Below are 13,672 nucleotides of genomic sequence, written 5' to 3' on the forward strand. Positions count from 1 at the left end.
CAGCACCCGAGCAGAGGTACACGAGCACAGGCATGCAAGCGGGAATGCAGGAACCACTAAACAGGGTCTGTGCTAGGAGACCGCCAGCCTGCTGGTTTCACCTGTTTTTATCAATAGTTCGTGCAGGCACAGTTTTTAACCACCATGCTGTGATTCTCACTGTGCTTCTTTGATCTTCTTTGTACCAAGGCCGGGAGCTCAAGCACATCCGATAGGGCACCTCCATGTCCATCAAACACCTATGTTATCTATGCACAGATGTGCTACTTGTCAAACACATAGAGCACAAACAGCAGAAGACATAATTTATGTTTTTCTCCATTGCTGCTCCCCAGACTTTACGCATTCCCAGCTGCAAGGTCACTTGAGCATACTTACAATCCTCCTCACTAGTCTTCCATTCTGATCCCATCCTCCTTGCCAATCTTCCGCTTTTAACCCATTCCTCCCAACACCTGCCCATATGAAAGGAGCCACTGCGTTCAACACCTCTTCAGGGATCTGCTGTCTTTCTCCTGTCTTTGGCTCTGTCAATAAACAAATTTGTGTCTTCCATGCATTTTCAGATGGAATTTCAAATTTTATTCTGGTTGTAAAGAAGATTACCTGTGCACATAATTTGCACAGCAAATCTCTTCACAACAAAGAGAGAGGACATTCAGGCATATATAAAAATCAGTACATCAAAACCTTCCCTCCAATCTCACAATCCATGGGTTGTAAAAAGTGTCTTAAAGTCTGTTTCCCAGTTGCTCTAACAATCAGGATTTTTGCTTTACTTAAAGGTCCTTTGCAATTTGTTACTACTGAATGAGTTGCTCTGCTATCTAAAAGGAAATTCTCCCCCCAGCTTCACTGGAACCAGGGCATCTGCTGGGGAAACTGGAAGTTCATCCCCCAGCTCCTGTCAGTCTTGAGTCCTCCAGCATAATCAAAGCACGCTCTCTTTCCTCACTGCTTGCTTTCTTTTTCTTTCTCAGCAGACATTCTTTCTTCCAGTGCCCCTCCTTCTTGCAGATAGCACACTGATTGGGGCTCAATTGAGCAGTCTTCCCCTGACTTCTCTCGCCCTTGCCTCCCTAAAAATTCCTCCTTCACCTTTACTCCTACCTCTGTCTTTCATAAGTGATGCCTGTACTCTCATTTTCTTTCTCTTTACTTCTCAGTTATTGTAAACCTTATAGGATCTGTCAATCAGCTGTGAGATCGTCATTCCTCCATCCCCCCTCTATCTTTTGCAGATTTTTCCTAACGTCTGGGGCTGACTGCCTTATAAACAGCATGGCAAACATTTTTCTATTTTCCTCCTCCTCTGGGTCTAAATCTATCCATTTTCTGCCTGTTTGACAGAGGCATTCAAAAAAAGCAGAAGGGTTCTCATCCGGGCCCTGGTGGATCTCATATAATTTGGAGAGGTTTTTTCATTTTGGTACCCCATGTTGAATCCCATAAAGGATTAACTGATGATATTATTCTATTAACTGCTAGTATTTGGGTTCCACTTAGGATCTTTCTTAACAGGTAATAATTCCTCTACTTCCTCTCGTGGGTGCCTCTTCCTTGTTTCTGCCTGAGCTTTTTCTAAAACCACTCTCCTTTCCTCTGCAGTCAAAAAGGTGTTTAATATAGCTTGCATATTTCCCCAGTTAGGGTTATGAGAAATCACAATAGTTTCTAACAGCTGATGCACTGCTGCTGGATTATCCCTATAAGATTCCACAGATTGTTTCGAATTTAACAAGTCCAATGTTGTAAACAGAACACAAGCAAAAATGGGTTCTCCCTCTGGTCCCACCGCCTGTCTTAGCAGAGCCTGGATAACTCGCCCTTCATCTTCTGTCAGGTGCGAAGTGCTATTGGGATAAAATTAGAATCATCCTGGGCCTTAGGAGAGGCATCCAATGCCCCTGCAGAAGCCTCTGAAGCCTGAGCCTCAGGAGAGGTCTCCATCCTCACAGAAACCTTTGGAGAAAACTCTGCAGCTCAAGCCTCAGGAGAGGCTTCCTATGCTCCAGCAGAAACCTCAGAAATCCGACCCCTGGGAGAGGCCTCTGATGTCCCCACAGAAGCCTCAGAAATAAGGGAAACCTCTGGGTTATATGGCGGTGGTGCTGAGGATGCCAATAACTGCACCTCTTTTTGTTCTAGATCTGGATAAATTTTAGGGGGTATAATCACTCCCTTTCTTCCCTTCCTTTTTGGTGCTATGCGTAATATGATCTTCCCACAATACACACTCAGCCTTCTCAGGTCCTGATACAATGACATAAAAGGAATAACAAACATCAACTCATCTCATTTTCCTTCTCACTGGCAAAATAATTGCAATATGGTATCATAATTGAACTATCTGTTCACTGGCCATTGTTCCCCATCATCTAGTTTGTACTGAGGCCACTCTTGATTACAATATTGCCTCATTTTACCCTTTGTCATATATTCACCACCAAATTTAGATCAGTTTTTAAGGCTTGGGAGAGGAAGGGGCGATTCTGGACTGACCGCTTCTCATTCTCCCTTCGACAGTTGCTCACACCGGTCTTTGACTTTAATGCATCAGTGGGGTCAGGTAGCTCACAGGGCCATATCCTGTTCTTGCCAAACCACAGCGCCTATGTGTGAGGCTGACAATCTGCTCTCCAAATACCCATAGAAAGATATATATCATACTCACCAGTGACTTCTTCTTTATCCCCTGATGTTTGGTGGATTCCTTAAAGTGTTGCATTGTTGTACCGCTCACTGGCGCCAGACTTTCGTAGGGTCAAGGTCAGACCCTGATAAAATCACTGGTGTGTGCTTGGTCTCTGGCATCCTCACCTCTGACGCCGACAAGTTGGACTGGGCAAGGCTAATTTAGGGGTCCCATCTGGGTCACCAAAACTGTTATCTTTAGGTTTGTGCCCAGTGCGCCTCAACAACAAGCACACAGACTCGGAATCCACACAAAGGTATTTTAATTAAATAATTAATTATATTATTCTGCAGAATCAGGTGCTTGGCAATCTTTCACAAAGCAAGCACACCTCTGGCTTGAGTCACCATTATTTATACACAGAAAACTTGTGAAACTATCTCTCTGGCTAATTTTGATGGGTTGTTTTAGCTCACCTAACTTATCTCTGTCGAGCCTGTGCATTACAGAGGACCAGCGGGGGTGGGGGACAGGACGGGACACACCAAATCCCACATTTCCATACATTTGCATTTTGATGGGTATGTTTTTTGATATGCTAGTGTTGTGGTTTAACCCGGCCAGCAGCTAAACACCACACAGCTCACCCTCCCCCCTCCCTCTCTGGGATGGGGGAGAGAAATGGAAAAGAGAAGCCTGTGAGTTGAGATAAAGACAGTTTATTAAGACAGGAAAATAATAATAACAATAATAATAATAATATTACTAATAATAATGTGTACGAAACAAGTGATGCACAATGCAATTGCTCACCACCTGCTGACCGATGCCCAGCCTATCCCCGAGCAGCCGGCCCCCCCACCCCGGCCAGCCACCCCTATATATTGTTTAGCATGACATCAGATGGTATGGAATACCCCTTTGGCCAGTTTGGGTCAGCTGTCCTGGGTCTGTCCCCTCCCAGCTCCTGCTGCACCCCCAGCCTGCTCGCTGGCAGGACAGAGCGAGAAGCTGAAAAGTCCTTGGCCTGGTGTGAGCACTGCTCTGCAACAATTAAAACATCAGCATGTTATCAGCGCTCTTCTCATCCTAATCCAAGACATAGCACCCTACCAGCTACTAGGAGGAAAGTTAACTCTATCCTAGCTGAAACAAGGACAGCTAGCGACTCTTAATGAGCAAAAGGTTGCCATAGGTCGGTCTGGAATCTTCCTTCAGCTGTTTTCCCCCTTCTTGTTTTTTACCTTTCATCCCTTATCTCCCTTGCTTCTGCTAGCTCAAGGCTACCAGTCTCCCCGTTTTCTTCAAGGTATCCTTGTTTTCTTCAGTTTAATACTACAGGAAAACAATTTGGAGATAACATAGTCTGATAGCCAAGGACTCATCTGTCTCCACTGCAGTTCTGAACCTTCCAGTGTCAATTCCTATTGCAGTCATGTTAGGGGAGAAACTCTAATGTTTGCATAAAGATAGATGTGCAAGAGGTAGGCAGGTGGCCATACACTTGAGTGATTAGATTAAGAAGAAATATTAAACAGTTACCTTATTTCCTGAGCACAGCCTGCACATATGCAGAATTAAACAGAAGTGCTGCAGAAAAATATTATTAAATCATGTAATTAAAAATGTTTTCCATAATGCATATTCAGATTGCCAGTGAAGCTGTAATTGCTGGAATCTTTCACTTCAGAACAACAAATACGAAACCTTAAATACATGTGATATAAGTAACATCGGTGCGCTCTGTACAAACTTCTGCAACATGGACCACATGCATTGGACTTCATCCTGATCTTTGGATGCCTGGTTGTTGTCCAGGCTGCTGTAGATCACCTCCACAACAATTAATTCACCTCTCTCCATGGTGGTCCACTTGCCTCAGTAACTTACAAGATATTCCTTGAAGGGATACCTTTTCTTCACACTCAAAAGGAACTGCCTCAATAGGCTGAGGACTTTTGCCCCTTTTCCAATCCCTTTGTCAATGGCCTTATCCCTAGCAAGGGATCCCAGATGCTGGGCTTCTTTGCTCTCTAATTCCTGACTATTGGCCCTTTTATCTCATCATTGGAGCAGCCAGGTGACAATGTGCTTGCCAGGGTGACGGCTGAAATCTTTTCGCATATCTGCAGCTCACTCAGGGATAGGGATGATGTGGTTTCTGACTCGTTTATTATTTCTGTCTCTTCCCCATCCTGATGACCCTGCTGCAGAACAGGCTGCCTCTTCCAATTCTTCTTCCTGATCCCTCATAGGGTAAGTATAAGCATCTTCTTCCAGTACTGAATGAGTTGACTTCCACTTCCATTGTTTCTTCTTGACTACAAAGGCAAGTGATACAGTTGAGGTTTGGCTCCCTGGTTTAGCCACAGTGTGTGTTTTGTCTTCAGATGCAGAGACCCTTTCTTCCCCTTGAGTGTGCTGAATGGTGTTGAATAGGGATCAGTAGACATAGGCCATGCCCTAGCACAGTGCAAGAAGTTATGTCTCTCTGAGATTACAATGGTCAGGGCATTCTTTTTTTCAGATGTTCATCAGGATTCCACACTTGTTTGGGGGAGAAGTCCCATACAATCAGAGGTACTCACCATTCTAGGTACCTGCCCATGTTCTCCCACGCACTGTGCCACCCATAACCACACTGCCTCTGGGAAAAGATGGTGAAGGGACTAGAGGGGATGAGGAGCGGCTTCATGGGAAGTTCAGATTTGATATTAGGAAAAATATTCTTCACTGAGAGGGTGGTCAGGCACTGGAAAAGGCTCCACAGGGAAGTGGTCACAGCACCAAGCCTGCTAGAGTTCAAGAAGTGTCTGGACAACTCTCATAGATAAATGGTTTAACGCTTAGGTTCCCCTGTGTGGAGTCAGGAGTAGGACTGTGATCCTCATGGGTCTCTTCAAACTCAAGATAACCTATGATTCTCTGATTCTGTGGTATCTCTGAGGGATTCTTAAATAATTAACTTTAGGAAAAGTCGGAAACATTCTGGAGACATAGCAGTAGGAGCATTTTAAGTTAACCAAGGATGCTTAAGATACTGAATAGTTAATGTAACAAGGCAAGAAATATCTACCCTGCAGGAGAAGGGGAAGTTGCCACTCTTTGTTTTCTCCACCAATTGGCTATCAGGGGAGAAAAGGGGAAAAGTGTAATTGTTAATTGTCTCCAAGAGATTATTCCCAAAGTACAGGGAGAACAGCAATGCAGGGCCCAAATACCAGATTTGGCTCAAGGCCAGTTCTTTTATCATCAGTTTCCCAGGCAAAACACAACCAAGTGCTACACAGCAAAGCAAACTGAAAAAGCCAAAAAAGGCATGAATCAAATAAAACAATGTCAAGAAACAAATAAGTCAACATCATGACCAACAACTGCTAAACAGATATAATAATGACAAACTCCTTCTAATACTCTCTGGTCAACTGTGTCATTCTCTCAAACCCTTCGTGCCCCACGTTGGGCACTAAAAAGGACTGTTTTGGTTTAATCCAGGTAGGCATCTCACCAACACAGAGCTGCTATCTTACTCCTCCCACCCACCCCCAGTGGGATAGGGAAAGAGAAATTGGACAGGCAAAAGTCAAACTAAAAGAGGGGAGATTTAGATTATAGGTTAGGAGGAAATTCTTCACTCAGAGGGTGGTGAGGCATTGGAACAGGTTGCCCAGAGAAGTTGTGGATGCCCCATCCCTGGAGGTGTTCATGACCAGGTTGGATGAGGCCCTGGGCAACCTGATCTAGGGGGTGGCATCCCTGCCTATGGCAAGGGGATTGGAACTAGATGATCTTTAAGGTCCCTTCCAACCCGAGACATTCTATGATTCTATGAAAAGTTAGGAAAATCATGGGTTGAGATAAAGACAGTTTAATAAGTTTAAAAATAAAAAGGAAACAACATAAAAACAAAAACAAGAAACACAAGTGATGCAAAACACAATTGCTCACCACCAGCCAACCAATATCCAGACAGTCCCAGAGCAACTTCCACCCTATTTTTTATTATTACTGAGCATAACATCATATGGTATGAAATGTCCCTTTCATCAGTTTGAGTCAGCTGTCCTGGCTATGTCCCCTCCCTACTTCTGGGGAACCTCCAGCATACTTACTGGCAGGGCAGTATGAGAAGCAGAAAAGACCCTGATTCTATGTAAACACTGCTCAGCAGAAACTGAAGTATTGGTGTGTTATCAACACTATTTTCATCACAAATCCAAAACATAGCACCATACAAGCTACTATGAAGAAAACTGGCTATTCCAGCCAACACCAGCAAAAGCATATATGACAGTTTGAATCTATTTGTCCACTAAATGTCTGTTTTTTATGCCCATTATATACTGAGTTTTGTACAGTGCTTTGAACAGACAGAATAGCCTAGCCCAGCTCCCACCACGGTCAGCATTACTCCTTCCCAAGCCTCTGCCTTTACACCCTCCAAACATACCCTTTTAAACTTCACTGCTGGAATCTGCTCCAAATGTTGATATGGTGGGTTCAGGGCATTTTGGAGTCTCGATTTCCATGGCAACCAGGCTTCTCTGCTTGGAACCTGTAGTTCAGGAGGGGACATGAGGGGGCAAGAAGTCTTTAAATGTGTCAATTAGTATGCAGGGCCAAGGCTGTATGTAATTGCAGGGAGTGCCTGAAAAGGCAAGCAGTGGTGGGGCTGTCCTGACAGCAGGGCAGACCAGGGGAAGATGGAGTTACCAGTATTTGGCTATAGCTGAGGGGAGCTGAATAACAGCTGCCTGTTGCACTGGCAGAAGCATGCCCACTAAGGGAAGGCATTGTGCCAGACATTCACCTACAAGTGGTTACAATATTTTGTCCTGGACTGACAACATTTCAGTCAGGGCTGCATGTATTTTATACAGCTGTACAGGAGCTATAAATGCTTTGTAATGTTTCTGAATAAACAATGCAATGCAATAAATCTAAGATTGTTACAGGGATTAATTCCATGGCAATATTTATCTCAATATTTATCATTAAAAGGAAAGTGCTAAATAGTTATTATTAAAAGGAAAACATTCTAGGTATCTTAATATGATATCCCAGATGAGCCCCCTCTCTTCTCCCTGGTAACAAATGATAGAATGCAAGGGAATGGCACAAAACTGTGCCAGGGGAGGTTCAGCCTAGATATTAGGAAAAATTTCTTCACTGTGTGGGTAGTTAAACACTGGAACAGGCTTCCTAGAGAGGTGATTGATGCCTCATGCCTGTCAATGTTGAAGATGCATTTGGATAATGTCCTGAATAATACGCTCTAATTTTTGGTAAGCCCTGAAGAGGTTAGGCAGTTGGACTTCAAGATCTTTGTAGGTTCCTTCCAACTGAACTATTCTATTCTATTCTATTCTATTCTATTCTATTCTATTCTATTCTATTCTATTCTATTCTATTCTATTCTATTCTATTCTATTCTATTCTATTCTATTCTATTCACTGTTGGTATTTCAGTTTCTTTTTTTTTTAATTCAGGAAGTGCACATCACTTTTCCAATCATTTCACATTCAGTGCATAGAATCTGCCTAGAGAAATTTCAGGAGTCACCTATTAATCATTTTGTTGTTGATTATTTTTATTTAGTCTGTCAGACAATCTATCCCCTTCCCAAAATATGTATGCTCCCTATATTTCAATGTTTTATCTGGGATTTACTTGTTTTAAGACATGACTTACTGATCTTGTGTGAAGCATTGTTTCTTTGTTTTTCCCAATGAATCCCTGTAAAACAACCCTTCTGTCAGTACAGTTCTTGAGTATTTGAGTTGTTTGTGGAAAAGATTTGTGAAGGGGAAGAATTCCCCCAGAAATTCCTATTAGGAAGTAAAAATAGAAAAAATGCAGAGAGAAACAGTATTGCGTAGGAGCTGGACTTCATGCTCCTTCCAGCCTCTCGCTGTCTAATACTTCATGAGACCTGAAACACTCTAGGAGTCCTCTGGATGTTGGGCTCCCTCATACCCAAGGAGGTGTCACTCTGCAGGAACCTGACCTACAAAAACATAACAATCGCCTCCACCTCCCCAGGGCCTCCAGCAGAGGATTTTCTTGGCTTCTATGTAGGTTTTGCTTCACTTCAGAACTGTATTGGGTTTATGTGGCAAGGTTTTGGTAGTGGGGAGCTGCAGGAGTGGCCTCTGTGAAAAGAGTCCAGAAGCTGCCCCATGTTAGAAAAGAGCCAGTTTCAGCCAGCTGGAAAAGGGACCTGCTGCTGGCCAGAGCCGAGCCAATAAGCAATGTTGTTTACACCTCTGTGAGAGCAGATTTAAGAAAAAGAGGAAAAAAAAAAAAAAAAAAACTGTTGCACAACAGCAGCTGGGAGAGTGAGGAGTGAGAAACAGCCTTGCAGACACGAAGGTCAGTGAAGAAGGAGGTCATCTGGTCATCTAGGCACTGGAGCAGAAGTTCCCTTGCAGCCTATGGAGAGGACCGTGGTGGAGCAGATTTACATGCTGCAGCCTGTTAAGGAGCCCACAGTGCAGCAGGTGGATCTGACCTGAAGGAGGCTGTGGCCTATAGAGAGCCCCCCCACCAGAGCAGACTCTGGACCAGACCTGTAGTTCGTGGAGAGGAGCCCAAGCAGGAACAGGTAATCTGTCAGGAGCTGCCGCCCGTGGGGGACCCATGTTGGAGCAGATTGCTCCTGATAGATGGACCCCGTAGTATGGACCAATATTTGGGTCTTGAAGAGTTGCTGCCTGTAGGAAGCCCACGTAGGGTCAGGTTGGGAAGGACTGTATCCCATGGGAGGGACCCCACATTGGAGCAGGGGAAGAGAGTGACCGTGAAGAAGCGTTGTGTACTGAATGCAACCCCCATTCCCCATTCCCCTGTGCTGCTCTGGGGGAGGTTGTAGAAGAGGGTAGATGGGGGGGAAGATGCTTTTAGTTTGTTTTTAGTTTCTCGCTGCTATGGCAAGTTAGTAATAGGTAATAAATGTCATTAATCTCCCTATGCTGAGACTGTTTTGCCTGTGATGATAACTGTTGAGTGATCTCCATGTCCTTATCTCAGCCCTTGAGTCCTTTTCATCGCATTTTTTTCTCCCCCTTTTCCTTTTGAGGAGGGGGAGTGAGAGAGCGGTTGTGGTGGAGCTCAGCTGCCCAGCAGGGTAAAATCACCACAGGATACATGCTTTTTAGGTAAAATAGGCCAGATAGGTGAGGTGGTGGAGTTGCCCTTTATGTGAGACAACACCTGGAATGCATGGAGGTCTGCCTTGGGGTAGATGATGAGTGGATCGAGAGCTTGATCACCACAAGAACCAATTTCAAAAATGTGCTAATTCAAAAAATTCACTGTAGAAAATGTGACCTAAATTTAATATCTGCCACATTTTATTTTAGTATCTGTATACATTTTTTAAAATTTACATTTACAATGAAATTTTTCAGGAGAATCTGCTTATTTAGATTTACTGGAAAAAAATAAAAAATTCATGTTCTGAATTGTGTTCAGTACTTCAGTCTGATATAGAGTCAAAGCCATTTCAAAACATGAATAATTCTCACAAAAAGCAGAACAACTTTTTCTGATCACTATAGTCTTGTGGAATAGGTTAATAAGATGACTGTAAGCAGTGATGCCTTGAACTCTCCCCTGTATCTCTGTAGTGCTTAAATTATGCTTGCTAAAGCAACTTTGAAACAGTGTTTTTCCTTGACCAAAAACCTCTTGAACTTTTGGGGACTTAGCAGATACCAAGTATCAAAGGAAAAGGCACAAATTGTCTGGGATATAGTCAACTAACCTGAGCTTCAAAATTCCAAAAGGGCAAAGGCAATTAGGAATTCAAAAAATCATAGACTATCCCGAGTTGGAAGGGACCCACAAGGATCATCAAGTCCAACTCCTGGCTCCACACAGGTCTACCCAAAAATTCAGATGATATGACTAAGATCATAGTCCAAGCGCTTCTTAAACTCCGACAGGCTTGGTGCAGTGACTACTTCACTGGGGAGCCTGTTCCAGTGCGTGACCACACTCTCGGTGAAGACCTTTCTCCTGATGACCAGCCTGAACCTCCCCTGTCGCAGCTTGACTCCATTCCCTCGGGTCCTACTGCTGGTCGCTAAAGAGAACAGATCAGCGCCTGCCCCTCCATTCCCACTCATGAGGAAGCTGTAGACTGCGATGAGGTTTCCCCTCAGCCTCCTCTTTTCCAGGCTGAACAAGCCCAGTGACCTCAGCCGCTCCTCATACGTCTTCCCCTCTAGGCCCTTCACCATCTTTGTAGCCCTTCTCTGGACACTCTCCAATAGTTTCACATCCTTTTTGTACTGTGGTGCCCAGAACTGCACACAGTATTCAAGGTGAGGCCGCACCAGCGCAGAGTAGAGCGGGACAATCACTCCCCTCGACTGACTAGCAATGCCGTGCTTGATGCATCCCAGGATACGGTTGGCCCTCCTGGCTGCCAGGGCACACTGCTGGCTCATATTCAGCTTGCTATCAACCACAACCCTCAGATCCCTCTCTGCGGGGCTGCTCTCCAGCGTCTCATTGCCCAGTCTGTACGTATAGCCAGGGTTGCCCTGTCCCAGGTGCAGGACCCGGCACTTGCTTTTGTTAAACTTCATGCGGTTGGTGATCGCCCAGCTCTCCAGTTTGTCCAGATCTCTCTGCAAGGCCTTTCTACCCTCAACAGAGTCAACATCTCCTCCCAGTTTAGTATCATCAGCAAATTTACTCAAAACACCTTCTAGTCCTACATCCAAATTGTTTATGAAAACATTGAAAATTGAACAAGAATTGAACAAGAATTGAACAGAAAGAAGCTATTTGAAACCTCCCCAAGCCGCATACACCAAGAAAACTGTGAGCGTTTCTAGGAATGACAGAATGGTATCACCTGTGGATTGCAAATTATGGCCTGTTGGTAAAACCTCTATGCAAATTACCAAAAGATTCACAAAATGGGACTCGTGAATGGACAAATGGCAGCAGAGCTGTGTTTAAACAACTGAAAGAAACTCTGATGAAAGTCCATGCCCTGGGATTACCAAACATTTTTTGAACTTTTCACTTATGAGTGATGAGGAGTGGCACTAGGGGTCCTAGCCCAGTTTCTAGGAGGGCAATGGAGAGCCATAGCATATTTTTCCAAACAATTGGACAATGCAAGCCAGGGATGGCCCAGCTGCCTCAAAGCAGTAGCAGCCACAGTATTATTAATTCAAGAGGCATGCAAACTCACTTTAGGACAAAAGATAACTGTGTACATACCACATATGGTATCCACAGTTTTAGAACAAAAAGGAGGGGATTAGTTGTCCCCCAGCAGTATGCTGAAATGCCAAGTAATACTACTGAAACAAGATGACATTAATCTTAAGACTACTTCAGTTGTCAGTCCTGCAGTGTTTCTCTCCACTGATCGAGTGGAGAGTCCACCAGAACATGATTGCTTAAAGACAGTGGAAGAAACTTACGCTAGCTGCCCAGATCTTAAAGATGTTCCGTTGGAAAACCTAGACTGGGAATTGTATACTGACGACAGCAGTTTTGTTCATGACAGGAAGAGATTGTCAGGATATGCTGTGACGACCTTAGATGGCATAATAGAGGCATGAGCCTTATCTCCCAAAACATCAGCCCAAAAGGCAGAGCTAATAGCTTCAACTCAAGCATTGGAACTAAGTGAAGGGAAAAAGGTTAATATCTGGACAGATTCTAAGTATGCTTTTGGAGTTGTACATGCCCATGGAGCCATCTGGAAAGAGAGAGGACTACTATCAGCACAAGGAAGTGAAATCAAGCATGCTACACAAATACAAGAACTATTAGAGAGCATTCAAAAACCGACGGCAGTTGCAATAATGCACTGCAAAGCCCATCAAACAGGAAAGGCCCCACAAGAAATAGGTAATCAATTGGCAAATAAAGCTGCCAAAGAGGCTGCAGAAACAGGTGTCATGGCATTATTACCAGAAATAGTTCTACCGAAAACACCACCTAAATATGATAATAAAGAAGCCAAATTAATAAAGGGCCTTACAGGCACAGCAACAAACAGATGGGTGGGCTGTTACGCCCACAGGGCAAATAGTAATCCTGCCCTCATTAATGAAAGAAATTACCAGATGAGAAGATAATAAAGTACATTGTGGAACTGAAAATTTAGAAAAACATCTTTGAAAAATAGTTATAAGCTGGGCAATGACAGAAATAATCTGCTCCATTACAGAAAAAATGTGAAATATGTTGTAAAATATATGTATGTAAAATATATGTAAAAAAATGCCAGCAATAAGTTAATTTTTGGGGTTACAAAAGTAGGAAATTCCCCTGGAGACTGGGGAAAATTTGATTTTACAGAACTACCTAGAAAGGGGGGATATAGGTACATCCTTGTTCTGGGTAATGCTTTTACTGGATGGCCAGAGGCTTTTCCCTGTCGAACCAACAGAGCTAGAGAAGTAACTAAAATCTTGTTAAAAGAAATTATCCCAAGGTTTGGTGATCCTTTAGGAATGTCCTCAGACAGAGGACTGCATTTTGTTGCTGAAGTTATAAAACAATTGAGCAAAAGCTTAAGCATAGCATAGGACCTCCATATCCCCTACAGGCTACAATCAAGTGGAAAAGTAGAAAGAATGAGCTATACGCCTAAATTGCAAATTGCAAAAATACATCAGGAAGCATCGATGACTTGGATACAAGCACTACTTTTAGCGCTATTAGGAATTATAATACAACCTCATGGTAAAAATAATTTAAGTCCCTATGAAAAATAATTTAAGTCCTTATGAGTTGCTATATGAGACTATCAGACCCCACATATACCAGGGGCAATCCATATGAGACGGGAAATAGATTTAAATAATTACTTAATGTCTTGGGGAAAGACTTTACAGGAACTGCAAAAGTACATGACAAGCAGGCCCTTGGAACTGGATACATCAGCCCATTCATTTCAACCTGGAGATTGGGTCTACATCACGTCGTGGAATTCAGAGCCGCTAACTGAAAAGTGGAAAGAACCATTGATGCTACACAGGCACTACAAATTGAAATATCTA

At 43.5% G+C, this 13,672-nt stretch overlaps 1 protein-coding gene and 1 pseudogene across 3 annotated transcripts in view; one reads left to right on the plus strand and one right to left on the minus strand.

The window, feature by feature from the left end:
* The window catches only part of LOC136789440 (BDNF/NT-3 growth factors receptor-like), a 153,704-nt pseudogene that overhangs the window by 83,234 nt on the left and 56,798 nt on the right, over positions 1 to 13,672 (plus strand).
* The window catches only part of LOC136789445 (uncharacterized), a 145,715-nt gene that overhangs the window by 16,691 nt on the left and 115,352 nt on the right, over positions 1 to 13,672 (minus strand). For all 3 annotated transcript variants that reach the window (XM_066989512.1, XM_066989511.1, XM_066989510.1), the window contains one exon: positions 7,086 to 7,190. The gene's annotated coding sequence lies outside the window, so the exon portion shown is untranslated. The remainder of the gene's footprint in view (positions 1 to 7,085; positions 7,191 to 13,672) is intronic.

Source organism: Anser cygnoides, unplaced genomic scaffold (assembly GCF_040182565.1).
Source record: "Anser cygnoides isolate HZ-2024a breed goose unplaced genomic scaffold, Taihu_goose_T2T_genome scaffold_45_1, whole genome shotgun sequence".
NCBI classification, from domain to species: domain Eukaryota; kingdom Metazoa; phylum Chordata; class Aves; order Anseriformes; family Anatidae; genus Anser; species Anser cygnoides.